This window comes from Arvicola amphibius, chromosome 2, assembly GCF_903992535.2.
Source record: "Arvicola amphibius chromosome 2, mArvAmp1.2, whole genome shotgun sequence".
Classification (NCBI taxonomy): Eukaryota; Metazoa; Chordata; class Mammalia; order Rodentia; family Cricetidae; genus Arvicola; species Arvicola amphibius.
This window is the reverse complement of record NC_052048.2, coordinates 161547602-161569299: the sequence shown is the minus strand read 5'-3', so window position 1 is coordinate 161569299 and position 21698 is coordinate 161547602. Positions and strand designations below refer to the sequence as shown.

Genomic DNA, 21698 nt, shown 5'->3' with positions numbered 1-21698 from the left:
ATACTCTGATGTATAACTGTATGATAATTTTCTAATGCTTTTCTTTGACCATCTTGCCTTGGAGGCTAAAGCTCTGCTGTGCTGTATTTTTGATTCAAAGTAATTCGTATTTCATCAATTATTAGTTGGCTATTTAATCTGACAATGTCTTGAGGCCCTTTTTTGCATATTTAAATACTCAGGAATGTAAACTGTCTAAGCTTGTGTGAACTTCCAGCTTAATGAGCAAGCCTTTCAACACTGTTTCTCAGATGGACATGTTTAAGAGTTGTACTATGAAGTTTCCAAAAGGAAGACTTTAACTGGGATGGGGAAGGCAGTTACATTTCAAGTCCCTGTTGATTTTTTTCTTGTCCATGCAATATACATATTAGGAAACATCCTATTTTCTTCCCTATGTGAATGATATATTATTAAATTTACTTCATCTAGATCACATGGGTCTACATTGTGATGAATCTATCTTGTCAATGAAAACAGATCATAAAGAGTTTCTGACAGATGAAGAATCAAAGTTCTTGATGCCACTGTAGGCTCTTTTCCCATATATTTCTTCTGGCTATTTCAGAAGTGACCCCAAATTCTGGATCTGCATCCCAAACACACAGCCTATGTTAATGTCAATGTGGGTCACAATTTGGAGGTCAGAGGACAACTTTTGAAAGTCAGTTCTTTCCTTCCACCAGAAGATTTGAGGTCAAATTCATGACAACAGGTTTAAAAGCAAGTGCCTCTTGAGACATATTATTACCCAACTCCTGCACCACATAGTTTTTCTTTGGACTTTTGGTCACACAATGAAAAAGGTAAATAACTTAATATAGTTCTACCATGGTTTCTAGCCAATGTATACTTTCCAATAATAAATGTTGTCACAACTATAATTTTCCAAAAGATAGAAGCCATATGACCACCATAATTAAATAATATAATTGTATTTTATAAATTTAAGTAATGTCCATATCTACTGTAGCAGAATTTTAAGAATCTTTAAGACTTCTGTCTCCTGTTTATTAAGTTACAGTCTCTAAGAGCTGTTGTGAAGTAACTTTAGAAACCTAAAATCTTGACTTAGCTGACCTTAAGATACAATGTAGTACAGACAGACCTGTCCTATTCATAAGCATCATTTTATCTGACTGTCAATAGGGAACAGAATCACAGAGATTTGAAATGTGAACAGAATTCAGTGTTCAATAGCTGCCCTTGAAATTGGAGAGAGCTACATGCAAGTCTGAAGACCAAATTCTAAGAGCTCAGTTACATTTCCAGCCAGAAGTTAGCAAGGAAAACATGACCTCATTTGTACAGCTGCAATGAGTAGAATTCTGTCAAAATCCCAAATAAGCCTTCTAAAACTAACCTTATCCTACCTATGCATACATTACTTCTGGCCTCTAGAACTGTCATCTCAGCATTGTTTGAGCTGCTTGATAATTTTGTGGTCATCCATTAAAAGTCAATAAATAACGAATGTACTATCATTCTCAATGGTCATCTTTCTTACATATCTATTATTTCCATGGAGCTTTGTTTGAAGATTCTGACTGATCACAGAAACAGAGAGGCTACTAGGTGACCATCAGGAGAGGTTTGTGGTTCAGGATCATTTGTTTGAGTACAGTTTGTTAGAGGAAAATGACTCATTTAACTTTAATAACAAACCTAAGTAGAAAAATCAGCAGAACTATTTAATCAAAATGACTAACAACTATAGTGGTATTTTATTTGTATTTTAATAAATAAAGCTTGCCTGAAGATGAGAGGACAAAGCAGTCATTCTAGTTAGCCATACAGGCCAAGGAGTGGGGGTAAAAACCTTTAATCCCAGGAATTGGGGGACAGAGGCAGACAAATTTCTGTGAGTTCAAGGCCACCCTGGGCTACAAGAGATTGAATCTGTCTAAAAGAGAAACAGCTCACAGAAACGTGATCCCAGTACTTGGGATCACATACAGAGAGAGGAATATTAAGGGCAAGAGGCAGGAACACAGTGCAGGTGGAGTCTGAGGTCAGTGAGAGCATTTCAGGATTGCCATTTTTTGTCTGTGCCCTGGCAGAAGTAGGATGTCTCTAGTGGCTTGGTTGCTTTGCCTTTCTGATATTCAGCTTGAACCTCAGTATCTGTCTCTGGGTTTTTATTGTTCGTGCTATAAACAATCACTTTCAAAATTTGGATTCATGCTAAGAAGTCTGGGCAGAGATCTCTGATGAAATTACATGCCTGATTCTACAGCAAGCGATATTCCAATAAAAGCAAGCAATTATGAAAACAAAGAGGCAGAACTATGTTAGATGATTCCCCTGGAATGCACAATTAAATTCATACCTTCCAGCCTGCAAAAGCAGGCTTTAACACTTTACTGCCTGCACACCTCAGTCATGCTCAGCTGTGTTTCGTTTTGCCAAATTTTCTGTCTTCTCTCAACTGAAGTACTAGGACTGGAAGATATGAAAATTGGTAGTCTCTGGGGATGACAGGGAAAGGATATTAATGAGAATTCCCCAAGCGAAAGCAGTACAGAGATGTCTCCACTCAGACTGGAAATAGTGAAGCATGATTCTTCAATTAAAGCTTAACCAAGTGAGTAAGACCCTGCAATACAGAACAGTCAAGGAAAATTAAAACATCTCCCCAGGGATTAGACTACAAGTTAAAACAATTAAAACATAAAACTATGAATATTTACAAATATCATTTGCAAAGCCAAAGTTATTGATGACTCAACCCCATTCCTAGGTCACAAGTCCTTAAAGAGCCACAGGGTCTTGCAGGATTTGAACAAAGCATTTTCTGACATAGAGCCACCACAGAGGCAAGGCCAAGAGGCACAAAACAAAGAGTCAATGAAACACTCCTCAGAACCACAGGCATGCTGACTCAGAAAGTCTGACTTTGATCATTATGATATGTGGCTTGAAGGGACTCTGATAGGCATCTCATTTGAAAAGCATTAGCAGCAAGCAGCTTCTTCACTGTTGTCTAGCAAATATGTAGTTCTCAAGCTATAACAGTTATCTCCTCTGCGCTAGCTATTTGGGAGACTTTGGATTTCTGAATTATTCAGCTACCTCCCAATTTTTATGTTCTCTCATGAGTGAGATCATTCCTATCTTTGGCATAAACAGTGGTGAATAAGGTTTTTCCCATAATTCTTTGCTGCACACTCTTATCAGTTCAACATTCATTGAGAAGCTATAATGTGTCAAGCATTGGGCAAAGTATTTGGGATTTAATAGCAAAAGAATTAAGAAATAGCACTTTTCACAGTATTTGCTGCTTGTGACATTAAAAACAGTAAATGCAACACTCTATGGTAAGTAATAGGATAGGAGAATACAAGGAGGAGAGTGTTCTGGGCAGGGTGAATAGATCCTATGGAACTGAAAGGTAAGAAGGCAGCCTGGGATGGTGGGAAGGAGGTGTCTGTTTGTGGGCATGTATATATGTTTTTGTTTATGAACACAGTGATTGTTGGGGAGAATGTGAATGATAGGATCTATAGGAGAGGAAAGTAGAGGCTAAATTATGCCTCCTTCAAGGTAATCTCACTTTAGCAAACTTGCCCAGAGCTATTATTCAAAGGGTTAGTAATTTTCCTAATGTGACCTCTCTGCCAACACAAATATCCCAATCAAGCCAAATCACAACATACCAAATGAAAAAATATACAGGTTTAATAGGATTCCTGCACTCTCAGATGGCCCTGAGGGGGAACCGGGAAGCCCTGAATGCAACCACGAGAGGGAGGGGAAAGAGACCATGCAGAAACTTTCCTGGAAAGTAGTTTAAATAAACTGGGGAGTGGTCAAGATTTTGGTGGGCTGTCTTGACACTCTTCCAGGGAGGAGTCAAAGCTTGGTGGGCACAGGGACATGGCCTCCAAAGATGGAGACCAGAGACCAGGACTTGGGACTTACATTCGAGACTGTTTGTATAAGGGGTAACAGGAAGCTGAGGTGATATTTTGACAAACATTTAGGCTCTCGTAGGAAAAAGGGGCATTGACTCAAGTCTGGCTACTTCCTGCGGGATAGAACAACATGGGGTAGGGGAGAGCTGGGTGTTGGTGGGTCCAAGCTCAGCAAGTGGTGTGGCTGGAAAGGCATCCTGTGTACTGTCATCTGGGAGTCGCCAGGCATCTGTTCCTGGGGAGGTGAGAAGGCAGGTGCCTAGGAAAACAATATTGTTATAACCAAAGATGAGTATGCCAGGATAAGGAGCAGGTAGGCCCTTCATTGTGGCATCTTGGAAAACCAATGGGTGGAAGGTCCTGTCAGCTGGACAGACCAAGTGTCCTGAGTAGGCGCCCGCTGGAGCCTGGAGGGATGGTACACAGCATGGGTGTCCCAAGAGCTTGGCAGCCACGGGGGTGGTGAGGATTACCGTGTGAGGTCCTGTTCATTGAGGTTCGAGAGACCTAGGACTTAGCTGTTTGAGGAGTACTCTGTCCCCTGGGGAGAGCAGGGCAGGTTTAGGAGCATTAGGGTCCACTGCTGTGGGGCAGGAAGATAACTGTCAGCATGTGAATGGAAAAGGGACCTTAAAACGGAGAGGTAGGGTAGGTACCCCGCCAGTGGAGGAGTTTGGACTGGGAGGTGATGGTTAAGGAGAAGGGGCCTGCCATAAAGCAGCTCAAAAGGGCTCAGGCCCATAGGGGAAAGTGGGGTGGCCCTGAGGTGAGTAAGGGCAATGGGGAGAAGAAAGGGCCAAGATAACCCGAGTTCAATGGAGAGCTTGATTAGTTTTTGTTTGATGAGTCCATTGGCCCTCTCCACCTTTCCCGAGGATTGTGGATGGTAGGGGGTGTGGAGTTTCCAGGAGATGTGAGAAGTTCTGACAAAAGCTCCATGACCCTGGAAGCGAAGGCTGGCCCATTGTCAGTCTGGATGGTTTGTGGGCCACCAAACCGAGGAATGATGTGGTTCAGGAGTACCTGAGCCACAACATCTGCTGGAGGCTTGAAACACTTCTATCCATCCTGTAAAAGTGTCCACGAGTGTTAAGAGATCATGGAGTTTTTTTATGAGTAGGCATATAATTGAAATCAACCTGCCAATCTTCACGACTGGTGTCCTCAAAGCTGGTGTAGAGACTGATGTATGTAGAGAACTCATTGTTGATTGGCCTGGGCATGCGTCTGGCAGGAGGAGTGAACCTGTAAAATAGAATCTCAGAGATGGGTGGGGTACAAAAGGGGCTCCAAGAAGCAAAACAAAGCTTTGGGGAAGTGGCTAAGGATATCTCAACCCAGTAAAGGTGCTGGGCAAGCAGGTATCACTAAGAAAGAATGAGAGAAAAATTGTCCTGCAAGAATGCAGAGCAGTGGCAAAGTGTTAAGTGGGGAGGAATGGGTCCCGTCTACCCCCATAACTGAAATTGGTGAGGGGGAACATAAGGCCCAAATGAAATGTTAGAACAGAATAGGTAGCTCCCATGTCCAAAATAAAAGTAATTGACTTACCCACTACCTGCAGCTTTACTCTAGGCACAGATAGAGTTATGGGATATACCAAGTCTGGACAGGGTCAATCCTCTGCAAGGCTGAGAAGTTCAAAGGCTGGCACAGTTTCACTTGTCAATGTTGGTGAGGCTGCACCTTCATGGTGTGACATAGAGGACAAGCTCACATGGGGGCATTGTGATTTCCAATGTCCAGGTTGCTGGTAGATAGGGCATAATCTCAAAGGAGGCGTAGTGCAATATCGTGCCACATGACCATTTAGGCCACACTTGAAATAGCTTGCCTGTGAGGTTGACTTAGGCTGGGCTCCATCAGGGTAGAGTCTTGTGGTTGTCTTCCCTTGTCCCCTGTCCTGGGACCTTAGGGCAGCTGCTAAGGCCTGGGCCTGTGGATTGCTTTTGCCTTGTCTGTCAGGAAGACTCAGCAGTTTCTTCTCAGGCATTAAAAACTTTAAAGGCCATTTTCACCAATTCCCATATAGGGGTTTGGGGACCCTCCTCAACCTTTCTTAACTTTAAGCAGAAGGATTAGTAGAAAAGGAACCTAGCTGCTTTTCTGTCTGAGGGAGATCTGAGAGAGAAAAGGGAATACGAACTTTCATAATGCCATCAACTCCTGTCACTTCCCAGAGAGCACAAAGAAGGGTGGAGCTACGGTGGGATCTGATATAGGAGACTGGGGAGGTTTGGGAGGGGCTAGCCCAGTGTGCAGGGGGTCCAAGGGTGGGAAGATGAGGTAGGAGGGGGAGAGGATGATGGGTAAGGTGGAAGTTGACCTTGAACCTCCTCCAGGGTTGGCAAGGGAGGGGGTAGATAGGGAAAGAGAGAAATATAAAGAATGCTGCTCCACAGAAGGGGGATGGGTAGTGCGGGCTTGAGGGAGGGAGGAGGGGGCCAGTGCCTCTGGCTGCATGGTCCAGCTGGAATTGTCAGGGTTCCAATTCCCAGATGACTGGGAGTTTGGAGCATTGTGGCCTTAGCTATCAAGACCGATGCTGCGAGACACTGGCTACTAAGGGAAGGGTGGGAGTGCAGAGCCCCCAACCATGAATATATGTAATCTCTACCCATTTGTCTTTATGGCGACAAAAATTGTCTAGCTCCCAGAGGACTGGAAGCTCAAGGCTTCCTTCTGGTGGTCAATGTGTAGTGCATAGGGAAATTAACCGTTTGGGACAGAATGTTTTGAACAGCAGTAATTTATAAAGATTTTGTAAGAGGCATTCCAGGGGCGACAGCAGACTTAGTTTTGAACTGCAAGTTCCCATTCTAAAGTCCATGTCCAACCACGTGGCCTAAGTCTTTTACAGCGTGTCCACTAAAATAGCTCTTAGGCCTCACGGGGTCATGTAAATTGAATGCTGGCATCCCTAGAGCAAACAAAGTCCATCTCAGCTAGTCTTGCTGGTCTAGCTTCTGAGCTGAGATCAGACTCCTGGCATGGGCCTGTGGCTTCCACAAGAGTCCGATAATCAACGAAAGTAAGTACGAATGGGTCCTCCAAAAAATCCTATAGCGTAGACAAGAAAAAGGGACTCACTAATATGCAGTTGCTGTAGCCCAGGAGTCGGTTTTAGTGTGGTGTGGAGAGCTCAGATTGTAGACTAGGGCCCTACCCGGTGGACCTCCAAGATGTTAGGAATTTTCCTAACGTGAACTCTCTGCCAACATAAAAAATTCCAATCAAGCCAAATCACAGCATGCCAAATTAAAAAATATCCATGGGATTTCTGCACTCTCAGGTGGCCCTGAGGGAAGCTGTGAACACAACCACAGGGGTGGGGGGAAGGGGAGGGAAGAGACAACGGGGAACTTTCCAGGGAAGAAGTTTAAATAGACTTGGGAGTGGGCAAGATTTTGGTGTGCTGTCTTGACACTCCTCAGGGGAGGAGTCAAGGTTTGGAGGCCAGTGACTGGGACTTGGGACTTACATAAGAACTCTGTTTATACCAAGACAAAGATAAGGGCCAACACTGCTTTAAGGTGGGTTTTACAGACAATAAATTTTTTAACAGTTTAACACTCTCAGACATGACAGCTTTTGTGTAAATTCCAAAAGCTATGCAACTCTTTAGTCTTTAAGAAACAATCATTCTGTATAACACTTTTCAAGAGAGACCGTAAAAGTCAGTAGTAACCCATAAAGATAGTTGCTGTATACTTAGGTGTGACACCAAGGTTGATAGGCTCTCAACTCACAGTATCATAGACTTCAAAAATCATGGCACAATCACATACTAAGAGCAATTAGGTCTTGGTAGTTATAAAGATTCATTTTGAAGACAGCGTCTGATAGAATACCCTCTATCATACTTTCTTTGCCCCAGTTCCAGCAAGTTTATAGTGATCAAGATATAGTGTTTCTGGATCACATTAAATAATTGAGCTGTAGGTCTAGAAATAAATAACTCAAAGTAGAAAAAAGTTTAGGATATATGTATCTAATGTATGCCATAGGAAGAAAATGATGTATAAAGTACAAAGAAGCACTTGATTTGTTAGTTAGAGTTGTTGGTAGTATTTTGGGGGAGGAATGATGCCAATGCCTGGTCTGACAAAGGCAATCACAAGTGGACTGAGGCTGGCAAGTGAGTGCAGGCTCATGCGGAGAGTGAGACGTACATCCATCTGTAGTACGATGTGAGTTCCAGTGAAAACTTCTTTTTCCCAAGCTCCAAAAGGAAGAAGGGACAAACGGCTGTCTGTATCTTCTGTGCGCATATCAAAGTGCATGGCTGGCCTTTAGGCTCCCTCGGTATTACAAGTGTCTGCTACAAATTTTAAAGTCCATGCTAGCATTCTAGCTCCTCTTGCCTCATCTCCTATCCTAAACTTCTCAACTTACAGGCTTCCCCTCCCCTAGCTGCTCATTCACTTTATAACTCTGCTATTTTAGCTATGCTCACTCCCTTTGTCTTTCTGTTTCCCTCCTTCCACCTCTCACAGGGTCTCTTCCCCTACCCACTTTGTTCCTGCTTCTCTCATGGCAAGGTCAAGTCTGCTGGTCATGTTCAGTCTACAGCTTTATCTATCTGCTATGAACACTTCCAGTGGACTCTGGATGTTCTCTTTCTTATATCTGCAATAAAACCTTCCCCTGAACCATACTTTGGAACAGTCATGTTGTGATCCCTTTCTTTCTTTGCTCTCTGGGACCTGACTGGGCATGAATTGCAACTGTATCTGAAATAATAGCTACTGTTATTAAGTTATTGGGAAACTAGAGTTCACTAAATATACCCACATACATTATCTCACTTCTTTTCATTTATGCCAATTATAGAAACCCAGTCCTCACCTGATCTATTGAAACAGTAGTTATATAAAATGAATGCATTTACTTTTTTTGACTATTGTATTCTTATCCAGGTCACATCCTTAGGAAATCAAAATTTCTAGTTTAATACGATTTTAAAGTTTAAAGATGTTGCCTTAGTTAGGGTTTCTGTGGCTATGAAGAGACACCATGACCATGGCAATTGTTATAAAGGAGAATGTTTAATTGAGGTGAGGGCTAACAGTTTTACAAGTTTAGTCCACTATCATAATGGACAATACAATGGCATGCAAGTAGACATAGTGCTGACTACATGTTGACATGCAGACAACAGGAAGTGAACTGTGTATCACACTGAGTGTAGCTTGAGCAAAAGAGATCTTAATGCCCAACCGCACAGTAACACACTTCCTCTAACAAGATCATATTTACTTCAACATGGCATATCACCTAATTGTGGCACTTCCTTTGGGGGCCAATTTCTTTCAAATCACCACAGATGTAGTGCTTCATTATATAAGTTGTCTCTATTTCTTTCACCTGGGCTTATTGTTCAAGTTAGGCTGTATTCATTTTTGAAGCTAACATTTCTATTAGCAAATTATCATAAAACAGGAATACAGGTCAATAATTAATTATGAGCAGGTGTCTCTCTCTAAGACTATCTTTTATAATAGTAATTGGATCAAGTAATAATAGAAATCCACTATTCCACTTGTATATATAGAATTATATAGATAAACCAATCACAGAGATTGCTTACCCTATATTCTACTATTTTTCTTAGTGTGGACACAATCTGATCTCTTTATTCAGTTGACAAGCAATACATATAGAATAACTTTTTAAATGCAAATTTGTTTAATTCTTTTTAAAAAATTTATTAGATTAAAAAATACCAATCAAAGTTCCCACTCTCTCCCCTTCTCCCATTCCCTCCACACACCCTCTCACCCCACCCCTATCCAATCCTCAGAGAGGGTAAGGCACAATGCTTTGTGGAAGGGCCAAGGCCCTCCCTACTATATCTAGACTGAGCAAGGTATCCGTCCAAAGAGAATAGGATTCCAAAAAGCCAGCACATGCAGTAGGGATAAGTCCTGGTTCCATTGCCAGTGGGCACTCCGTCTGCCCCAGCAATTCAACTGTCAACCACAATCAGACTAGTTTGGTCCTATGCTTGCTTCTTCTCAGTCTGGCTGGAGTTGGTGAGCTCCTATTAGCTCAGGTAAACTGTTTCAGTGGGAGGACCCATCATGGTCTTGACCTCTTTGCTCATATTCTCATTCCTTCCTCTCTTCAACTGGACTTTGGGAGCTCAGTTCAATGCTCCAGTGTGCTCTGCCTCTGGTTCCATCAGTTGCTGGATGAAGGTTCTAAGGTGATATTTAAGATATCCATCAGTCTTACTACAGGGCAAGTCAAGATCAGACCCTCTCTTCTCTATTGCTTAGAGTCTTAGCCAGGGTCATCCTTGTGGATTCCTGGAAATTTTTCTAGAGCCAGGTTTCTGCTAACACTATAATGGCTCCCTCAATTAAGATATCTTTTTCCTAGCTTTAATCTCTGTCCTTCCTCCATCTCAACTATCCCATTCCCTCAAGTTCACCTCAACCCTCCCCTTCTCTTCTCCTCTTTCTCTTCTCCCCTCCATTCTTCTCCCACCCCCATGCTCCCAATTTTATCAGGTGATCTTGTCTGTTTCCAAATTCCAGTTGGATCTATATATGTTTTTCTTTGGGTTCACCTTATTACTTAGCTTTTCTAGGAACATGAAATATAGGCTCAATGTCCTTTGTTTATAGTTAGTATCCACTTATGAGTTAGTACGTACCATATTCATCTTTTTTGGCCTGGGTTACCTCACTCGAGATAATGTTTTCTAATTCCATCTATTTGCATGCAAAATTCAAGATGTCATTGTTTTTTTTTCCACTGAATAGTACTCTAATGTGTAAGTGTGCCACATTTTCTTGATCCATTCTTCAGCTCAGGAGCATCTGTGTTGTTTCCAGGTTCTGGCTAAAGATGCTATGAGCATAGTTGAACAAATGCTTGTGTAGTATGATTGAATATCTTTTGAGTATATGCCCAAGGTGATATTGCAGGATCCTGAGGTAGGTTGATTCCCAATTCTTTGAGAAATCACCATACTGATTTCCAAAGTGGTTGCACAAGTTTGCATTCCCACCATCAATGAGTGAGTGTTCTCCTTACTCCACATCCTCTTCAGCATAAGCTATTATTAGTGTTTTTGATCTTAGCCATTCTGACAGATATAAGATGGTATCTCAAACTTACCTGATTTGCACTTCCCTGATGGCTAAGGATGTTGAACGTTTCTTTAAGTATCTTTTGGCCACTTTAGATTATTCTGTTGAGAATTCTCTATTTAGTTCAGTACCCCATTTTTAACTGGGTTATTTATAGTTTTAATGTCTAATTTCTTGAGTTATTTGTATATTATGGAGATCAGTCCTTTGTCCAATGTGGGGTTGGTGCAGATCTTTTCCCATTCAGTAGGCTGCCTCTTCATCTTATTAACTGTGTCCTTTGATTTACAGAAGCTTCTCAGTTTCAAGAGGTCTCATTTATTTATTGTTGCTCTTAGTGTCTGTGCTACTGGGGTTATATTTTAGAGAAGGTTCCATGAGGTAAGAAGTTGGGTATAATTCTGATAGGTTTACCTTTATATGTTATTTGACCCTTTTCCTTTGCAGGCCTTAATATTTTTCTTTATTCTGTATGTTTTGTGTTTTGATTATTATATGGCAAGGGGATTTTTTAAAATCCGAAATATTGGTATTATGTAAGCTTCTTGTGTCATCATAGGGATATCCTTCTTTAGGTTGGGAAAGTTTTCTTCTATAATTTTGTTGAATATATTTTCTGTGCCTTTGAGCTGAAGTTTTTCTCCTTCTTCTATCCCTATTATTCTTAGGTTTAATCGTTTCATGGTGTCCCAGATTTCCTGGATGTTTTGTGTTAAAAAAATTGTCAGATTTAATGTTTTCTTTGACTAATGAGTCTATTTCCTGTATAGTATCTTCAACATCTGAGATTCTTTCTTCTATCTCTTGTATTCTATTGGTTATAATTGTCTCTGTAGTTCCTTTTTGTTTACCCAGATTTTCCATATCCAGAATTCCCTTGGTTTGTGTTTTCTTTATTACTTCTATTTTAGTCTTCAAGTCTTGAACTCTTTGCTTCATCTGTTTGTTTTATCTCAGGTTTCTTTGAGGGATTTATTAATTTCTTCCAATTTTTTGTTTGTCTTTTTCTCCATTTCTTTAAGGGAGTTTTTCATTTCCTCTTTAAAGGTCTCCATTATTTTCATAAAGTTATTTTTAAAGTCATTTTCTTCTGTTTTTTCTGGGTTAGGATGATCAAGTCTTCCTGCTGTGTGGCCACTGGGTTCTGGTGTTACCATGTTGCTTTTTAGGTTGTTGGAGGAATTCTTGCATTGGTGTCTACCCATCTCTTCCTTCAAATGAGGCCAGTAGTGTCTTTGAATCTTGGTCCAATTTTTGCTGTCTGAGTGTTTGGGAGGTTTTTTTGTCTGCTCTGTACTGTTAATATCTGTCTCAGAAAGCCTCTGAGGTCTCTATAAGCCTGCTCTCTTGTTCTTCTCTCCTGGTTTTCTCTCTTGTTCTTCTCTCCTGGTTTGCTCTCTTGGTGTTCTCTCTTAAGGCCCTGAGTGTTGTAGCAAGTTCTTTGTTCCCTCCATATCATAGCAAGCTCTCAGCTCTTAGGCAAGGTGTGGCTAGTAGTTTGGGGGTTCCAGGGGGTGGGTTTGGGTCTTGGGGGAGCCAGCATGCAAGAAACTCTCTCCTGGCTGACTGGAAAAGCCAAAGGAGTTGGGGCAGTGGCCTAGGGTTTTTGTCCCACTTTTGAGGTCCTGTAAGGTGGGGTGTCCCGCTGTGTGACTGTTCACTCACCTCTTAAGTCTCCTCAGTAATGGAGCAAGTTGTGTTTTAGAGTTTTACTGAGGTTGCAGGAGTGTTTAATTCTTAATAGAAAAGCATAAAAGAGATTTACTTCTATAATTAGCTTGAAAACCAATTTCAGGGTGTACTCAGTTACTTGATAAGTGTTGTTGCATAGAGAAAACTTGAAAATATAACCAACCTTTAAGCAGATAATCTCTGTACTTACAGGAAAAATTTTGTCACTCATGGCCCTTCAGAAAGATTCCTGTGGTAAAGTCAAGAGATCAAGTATCACTAAGACAAAGGAAGGTAGAACTTCAAGGAAACTAGTATTCAAACTTAGTGGATGAAACCAGGCTCCATACAGTATAAACATAGAAACTAAGAGCCTACCTAACTGAATTTAAAATAAATATAGAGTGATTAAGTGAATAAAATTCAATGCACACTCTGTGTGCATCAAACACAAAATATCTCAGCCATATTACAAATGACAATGACTATACACCCTTAAGGGAGGGACCGTCATCACAAGATATATGTTCTGCATGAAAATAATGCAATCTATGACTGTCAGATATAAGAGCATCAGGTATAAGACCCTCAGATTGCCACTGAATAGCTGGCACCAAATTTGGTGACCTTCTCTGTTTCAAGATACGTTGTTTCTAACAAAGTTCTTTCAGTTTAAGATGAATATTCAGACCTAGAATCCAGATTTCAGTTCTAGGAAGAAATAGCTTAAGCATAGGGAAAGGAAGATAAGGAGCCTGGGAGAAAACTCAGTTGCCCAGGAACCTGCCTGCAGCCATGAGAACCTGGACTTATGTCTAGAAGCTATGTAAGAAAAAAGCCAAGCACAGTAGTGTGTGCTTGTAGTCTCAGTTCTGAACATGTGGTGAGGGATGGTTTCCTGGGGCTTGTTGATCTCTCAGCTTAGATGTGTCATACCTTAGGAATGATACCTTAGCTTACCCTTTGGTCTCCACACACAGAGATATGTGTGCACTTGTATAAACATGGTCATTTGCACAGACTAGAACATCATGCATACAAACACACACACAAAAGATAAAGAAGCATAAAAGATTAGCATATTCATATATTTGTATATATTTAAGGAAAGAAAGTGTGAGGTTAAGGAAACATTTGGCTCATGAACAGGGAAGTAATGGGTGATTGGTGACAATAAAAGGTGCAGGCTGAGAAAGAAGGGGGCCTTGTACCAAACTAATAATGAGGGGGTAGAGGAGAAATGAAGATAAGAAATCCAATCTATAAAAATAATAAAGAAAAGTTGCTGCAAATAAGGAAGGTAGTTGCTATGCTGATTAATCTGTCTGTAGAGTGCTGTAAACAACTGGTCTGGAAGATTTCTAATCTTAATTGATTAATTTATCATCATAAAATATGATCTCAGATATTCACCTGCCCATGGCTCATCCCAATAATTCAAAAAGCTTTCTAGTGAAAGAGTCCCTTTTGTGAAACTTTGTATGCCTAGAAATGATTAGCTCATGTGTCACTTAGTGGACTTTCATTAACTATCCAATCAATCACTAATTCAACCAATGATAGATCAAGATCAGGGGAAGTTATTTTTCATGTCTAGAAAGAGCTGTGTGTGTTTGAGGCAAAGAGGATGAAATCAATAGAGATGAGAAATTGATCATGTTAAAAGATGGATGGAAACTGCAAGAAGAGAAAGCTCCAAGAAGTATTGATCAAAGATTGTACCCTGTCGTTCCAAAGCCCTGCTTCTACAGATGCTTCCCATGCCTCCTTCCTCTGTCTCATCAATATACCTATCCTTCAAGAGAGCAGTTCTTCATTTCCTTTCATTTCCATGCCACATATATCTCCCTACTCAGTCATAACGTGAAGTAAATATCAATAAAATGAACTTTTGTAAGCTTGCATTGTTTTAAAACTGCTCATAAGCTGAAAGAGAAAAAGTGAGTGTTTCACATCTACCTTCTTTTTTACATGGTTCTGTAGACAATATTTTTTTTTTTCATTCAAGAGGAAAACAGAATGACTTCACTCATTGGTAAAACCTGAATGTAACTGATCTCACAGATGTGAAGAACAGAGTGTTAGTTACCAGAGACTGGGGAGCCTTGTCCAGAGAAACAGGAAAATGTGCGCCAGTTGATACAAGTAGACAAAAATAGGAAAATGTAGTGTGCATCCATAGCACGCATAATGAAAATGTTCTGTTTCTACAATGCTGGAAGGAATAATCTTAACTGTTTTTACTCACAGACTTTATAAGAGTTTGAGGCAGTAAATACTTTTACTCTGATTTCAACAACACACGACATACACATTTATCAAAATATTACATGGTACCCCAATAGTATGTATATTTATGCCACTTAAAGATTAATGAACAAAACCTAAAATCCCAATTTTCCAAACTTCATCCAATTTATTCCCTGAAATTTTTTTTTTATAATTCTAAAGGTGATTAGCTCATGAAAAGAGGCATCCTGATATATTCATAGTTAAAACATGGGCCCCAGTATCACAAAGACATGAGAAAAAAATGATTGTTTATTGGTTAAGGTCAACTTCCTTGTCTAGTTTTAGTTTAGTAGCCAGCACATCATAAGCATTCAGTCAGTGAAAGACTGTCATTATCTGAATCCTAAATTACCTGAATAGATAGAGTAAGCCCAGAAAACAATATTTGAGACAGTTACAAACCCATGGCCTCAGTCTCTATCAGCAAAACTACCACTGACATTATTATCATTGTCCTTACCTGGAATGTTTGAGAATATTTTTATTATTTTTAACTGTATGCATGGCTCTGGGTTTTGGTTGTGTGCAAATAAGTGCAGATGCCAAGAGAGATAAGAGGTATCATATTGCTTGGAGGTAGAGTTACAGGGGCTTGTTAGCTATCTGACTTGGGTTCTAGGAACAAAAACTAAGTCCTCTTCAGGAATAGCATGCATTCATAACCATGAAGCCATTCCCGTAGCCACTAGAATCTTTTTAAAAGAACAAAGATATGGAGTCAAGCTCAGCCTCCTGACAACACACAGAGTTAACTATCGATGTCATCCTGTTGTCTTCAAGATGGAACAGTGTTTAAAAAGCACGAGCTACATGTATTGACTTGACGGTTCGGTAGATAAATAAGCATAATCCATTTTCATTTAATTTCCCAAGCACCCAAGCTGTCACTCAAGATCATTGTTATGCCAATGATCTGGCATTAAATATTGTTATAATTCCTGACATCAGATCCAAAGTGAAGCACTGTTTTAGAGTGACATATCTGTGGAAAATTCCCAGTACTTTCCCCTGCAATCTGGGCTGCTGAGGTTTAATTAAAATAGCCAAATTGCAAGCCGCCTCAGAAGATTTTATAATGAAATTGTTGGCTGGCCTTTAGTGATAATGGTGCTACAGACCATTGCCTATTGTCACATGATCTTACTTGATATAAAATTATTGGTTGGTGATTCAATAAAAGAAGCCAAGACTTTTTATTGCTGTCACATCTACTGCTTTTACTGGCAATGAAAGTAGGGAATTTAAAGTTTCAGTTGTCCTCATAAATATACCTAATCATGGAAGAGCAAGAGGATGGATGGCACCTTAAAGGTCATGCATTTGAAAATCTACTGGAAGCTAAATGCAAAATCTTAAGGATTTCAAATTCTATTCCAATTACTAACAGAAAAATATAGCTTGGTCTAGACCCAGGTAAATCATTTGGAACCCCTGCTCCCACTTGCTTTAATAGCAGGAACAAGGCCAGCCAGGACTCAGTTCTGTTGGCAACTGAGAATCCACTAAGTCATCAGGCTTCTTGCTTTCCTAGTCATTTGTTCTCCAGAGAGTATTCTAAAATATGGCTGGGAAGCTTGTCAAAGACAGGCTACTCTTCTCATGTTACAGATATTAGCTCTGAACCTTGGTAAGGTAATATATGTGCTTCAGCAATTCTTTATCCTTTCCAATATACCTCCTATTTAAGTTACTTGAAACTTCACTGTATTGTTTTGCAGTAGGCACAATGTTCTCCTCTTCTACTTTTCAAACAAAAAGATAGCTATCTAGATGTTAACCAAATAATGCAATTTGGCCTTGCTTCATTTCTCTAGTCATGACTCCAGTTTCTTACTGTGACTTGTAGGGCATTGGGAATATATTATTATGAATAGACTCTTAAAACATAGGCAGTAGAAAGAAACTTGACAAATAGGATGACAACAAACCAAGTCACTTTTACATGGCAAAAAAAAGGGCAATAGGGCAGGCAAGATTGCTCAGTGGGTAAAGAGACTTTCCACCAAGCTTGATGACCTGAGTTCTCTTTCTGGGATACATATGACTGAAGGGAAGAGCCGATTCACACAAGTTGTACTCTGTCCTCCACATGTGTCCAACTCCATGCATACAAACAAAATAAATAAATGTAATTTTAAAATTAACAAAAGCACCCCATTCCTCCGAGCTCCCCCCGTTCTCCCCTTCACACTTTTCTCTCCCCATCTTCCCTTGGCCCAGTCTTGCCCAACCCTCAAGTTCCCAATTTTGCCTGGCGATCGTGTCTACTTCCAATATCCAGGAGGATTACTAAATCTTTTTTTGGGAGTTCACCTTCTTATTATCTTCTCAAGGATCCCAAATTTATAGGCTCGATGTCCTTTAATTATGGCTAGAAACCGATTATGAGTGAGTACATCCCATATTCATCTTTTTGGGTCTGGGTTACCTCACTCAGAATAGTGTTTTCTATTTCCATCCATTTGCCTGCAAAATTCAAGATGTCATTGTTTTTTACCACTGAGTAGTATTCTAGCATGTATATATTCCACAGTTTCTTCATCCATTCTTCCACTGAAGGGCATCTAGGTTGTTTCCAGCGGGGGCTGACTGAGAAGCAAAGGACAATGGCTCTGGGCTCTGATTCTTCTGCAAGGACGGGCTCTGTGGGAGCCTTCTCAGCTTGGTCGATCACCTTCCTGGACCTGGGGGGAGTTGGGAGGACCTTGGTCTTAGCATAGAGTGGGGAACCCTGATGGCTCCTTGGCCTTGAGAGGGAGGGAGGGGAGGTATGGGTGGAGGGGAGGGGAGGGAAGGGGGAGAAGGAGGGGAGGGAAGGGGGAGGAGGAGGGGAGGGAGGGGGGAGGAGGAGGGAAGGAGATGGAAATTTTTAAATATAAAAAAAATAAACCATGAGGAAAAAAAAATAAGCTTCCAAAAGTATTACAGGCATGTTCAAATTTTGTTTGTATTATTTTAAAAAATATTTTGCAAATAATCGCTGTGATTAATATAATAATAATATGGCATGTTTGAAACCACTATTTTTTGGTAGAATGTCACATTTGTAGCATTAATGTATCAAAGACAGTATGGATTTAGACTGTGCTATGTTTAAGGACTTACCAAATAATAAAACAATGCATATTTCAATTATTACACTATTACTATGACAACTAGTATTATACTTAAATATGAAGCCAGGAGATTCATAATCCAATGCTATATTTAACTAGAATATTTCACATACAGAATTTATTTTTGATGAACTAGGATTAATGGAGTTAATTCTTCAAACCTTTGCATGATTTGTTATTATAATAAAAAATTCTTCATATATCAAAAAATAAATTAGATTTCTCCTAAAAGATGAATACAAAAAAAATAAAATTAACAAAAGAAAAAATAAAGAAAAAAATGAAATAATCAACAGACCAAAATGACAATCTATGGAATGGGAGAAAATATTCACAAATTAGGCAAATACATTTAAAAATGTACAACATTGCCAATAGGGAAATAAAAATTACCTCAGACTAGTTAGAAGGATGTGGAAAATGGCTATCTCCCTTTCCATCCCACTCCTCATCCCCTCATTGTTATGCCCAAGCCTGCCTTGATATTTTAATAATCCTGACTCAACTTCCTCAGTGCTGGCATTATAGGTATATGTTATGCTCATTCAAAAAATGGGGGTGTTGGGGGCTGGAGAGATGGCTCAGAGGTTAAGAGCATTGCCTGCTCTTCCAAAGGTCCTGAGTTCAATTCCCAGCAACCACATGGTGGCTCACAACCATCTGTAATGGGGTCTGGTGCCCTCTTCTGGCCTGCAGGTATACAGACAGAATATTGTATACATAATAAATAAATAAATATTTTTTTTAAAAAAAATGGGGGTGTGAGACTCTTATTTCTTGTGGGTTAGAATTGAAAATAGCAGAGTAATTATGGGGAAAAGGTACAGAGATTCTTCAAAGAACTGAAAATGGAGCTACAGGATGATGAAGACCAATGCTTGGGACACACACAAAGGAAATGTGATCAAAATGGTAAAGGGCTATGTGCAGTCACATGCTGCTGTGGGAGCATCTGTAGTAGCCAAGACATGGAAGATTTAGGGCTCGTATGTACAGTGGAATATTGCTCAGCCTGTATATAGAATAGAAGTCTGTCATTTAAGCCAACAGCCATGGTGCACTGGTTAGATTTTTTGTCAACTTGACACAAGCTAGAGTCATTTCAGAAGGGGATCTTCAACTAAGAAAATGCCTCCATCATCACATTGTAGGCGAATATGTGGGGGCATTTTCTTGATAAATGATTGGATATGGGATAACCCAGACCACTGCACACTGTGAGACAATGGTCTTGTATCCTGTAAAGATTTGTTACTTGTATTAGTTTAATACAAGTAATATATATATATATACATATATACATATATATATATGGAGAGATATAGACATATTTATAGATGTATATATAAATATATATATAGATATAGAAAGAGAGAGAGAGAGTAGGTGGCTTCAAAGAGATGCCATGTAGCTGCCAGATAAGAAAGATGCCCATGCTCCAGTACTGGTAAACCACAAGCCTCATGGTAAAATATAAAAATAATATAAACTGGTTAATAAACTGGTAAGAGCTAGCTGAAAATATGCTTAAGCTATTGACCAAACAGTATTGCAATTAATATGTTTTCTGGGTGATTAATTCTGATCTGGGTGGCCAAAAAAAATGAGCAGCCTCTGTCAACAACCGCAGAAGGTGCTATCCCCATGGTCATGGGTGTCATAAGAAAGCAAACTGAATCAGGAAGTTATGGTGCATGCACTTGGGAGGCAGAGGCTGGCAGATCTCTGTGAGATTGAGGCCAGCCTGGTCTTATAGCAATGTCTACACAGAGAAAAACTGTCTCAAAAAACCAAACCAAACCAAACCAACCTACCAACCAACCAAACAAACAAACAACCAGCCAACCAACCAGACAAACAAACAAACAAACAAAACAAAACAAAACCCCCGCAAATTGAGCAAGGCATAGAGAGCAAGTCAGCAATCATCACTCCTTCATAGTCTCTGCATAAGCTTTTCTGCCCCACATCCAGTTCCTACCCTGACGTCCCTCAGTGATGTGCTTTGATTGGTGTCTGTCTATAAACCAAAAAACCCTATCTTACCCAAGTTCCTCTTGGTCATGGTGTTTTATGTAAAGCTAAGTAAGACAGATGATATTAGAGGGTGGTATATATGTTAGACAATATTAATCAGGAAAATAAAGTCAAATAACCACATGTTGTCACATTCATGTAGAAATTAAATCACTTATTTCAAAGCAATAGAGAATAAAATAAGTTACCAGAGCCTGAAAAGTTGATAGGTAGGGGAATGGAGAGATGATTAAAACTTATAGGGGTACAGTTGGACAGGAAGAACAACTGCCACACCGAATTCCGTAAGAGTAAACTTATTTTATGTCCATCAAAAGCTAGAATGTATCAGAAAAAAAAGCATCTGAGAATTAATTCTCACATTACCACTCAGGTATCTCCAAGATGCTGTGCATTTTCTCTTTATCAGGATCTCCTTGAATATATTATTCTTTTGAAAATGTAATTAGGGCAATAAGAATTCTTATTAATGATGTGGCAATGGCCCACTAAGAATATATATTTTTACTTTTTTTTATTTTTTGAGATGTTAATATAATTATGCCATTGCCCCCACCCCCCCACCCATTTCCCTTCTCCAAACCCTCCTGGGAATATACCTTCCCTTTTTTTCTTTCAAATTCATGGTTCTTTTCTCCTCTTAATTATTGTTACATACACACAAACACACACATACATACACATATTTATACCTAAATACATAAGTGCAATCAGCTTAGTCAGAATAATGTTGCTTGTGTGTCTGTTTTAGGGCATATATCTTATCTTAGAACCTTACCTACAGGTTTCAAAATATGTAGCAAATGGCCCATACTAGTCAGAAAAGGCAATGGACACTAAATGGAATAATTCTTTCACTGTTAGTAAAATAGTTGCTGAGTTCCATCTGCAAACCTTGTTTTTACTTGACTTTCTTCCATAGTATAAATACAGCAGCTATGGAACGTGCCCTTGGCTAGGTTTGATCTCATAGATAGTTGTTAATTGTAAAAATATGAGCAAGTATGTTAGTCCCTCAAACCTCAGATTTTTTACATGTGAAATTATAATGGATAAAAAGAATATACACTGCACTGAGCTCTTAACTGGATGTCAAATGACTGGCTGCATTGGGCATACAACCAAATAAAGCTAGTGTCAATACAGCCTTCCATCTGGACAGGCTCCCATGAGTAAGAATGTGAGTGATGAAATGGGTCACAATTTTCCAAAACCACGGTCCTAGGAGACAGCTTGACCAAGAGTGCATACTCAATAAATACATGATAAATAGATGAATCTTCAGTTCATTCAAACATAAAATACCACAGTTTTTTTTCTTCACAAATTTTTATTTGTTCAGTTAATATCCATTAAATAATTATAATCTGCATTTGCTAAATTACATTTCTGATAGTGAAATGCATGTAAAGGAAGAATATGGCAATGTGGATGCTACCAACTTTCGGACATGTGACAAGTTATATATTCTTCCAGGGTCTACTAATTCTGAAAGTAGAGGGGATTTCATACATTTTTGTATGAGTTGCAGCGCTTATACTCCAATAACCAGAGGAAAACATAGTTAA

General features: G+C 39.7%; 1 long non-coding RNA gene across 1 annotated transcript in view; it reads left to right on the top strand.

Annotated features, from left to right (window-relative positions):
• Positions 1 to 6867: 6867 nt before the first annotated feature.
• Positions 6868 to 21698, top strand: part of LOC119808254 — a 48454-nt gene continuing 33623 nt past the window's right edge. The window contains exon 1 of the long non-coding RNA XR_005284412.1: positions 6868 to 6945. This is a non-coding gene — a long non-coding RNA (uncharacterized LOC119808254). The remainder of the gene's footprint in view (positions 6946 to 21698) is intronic.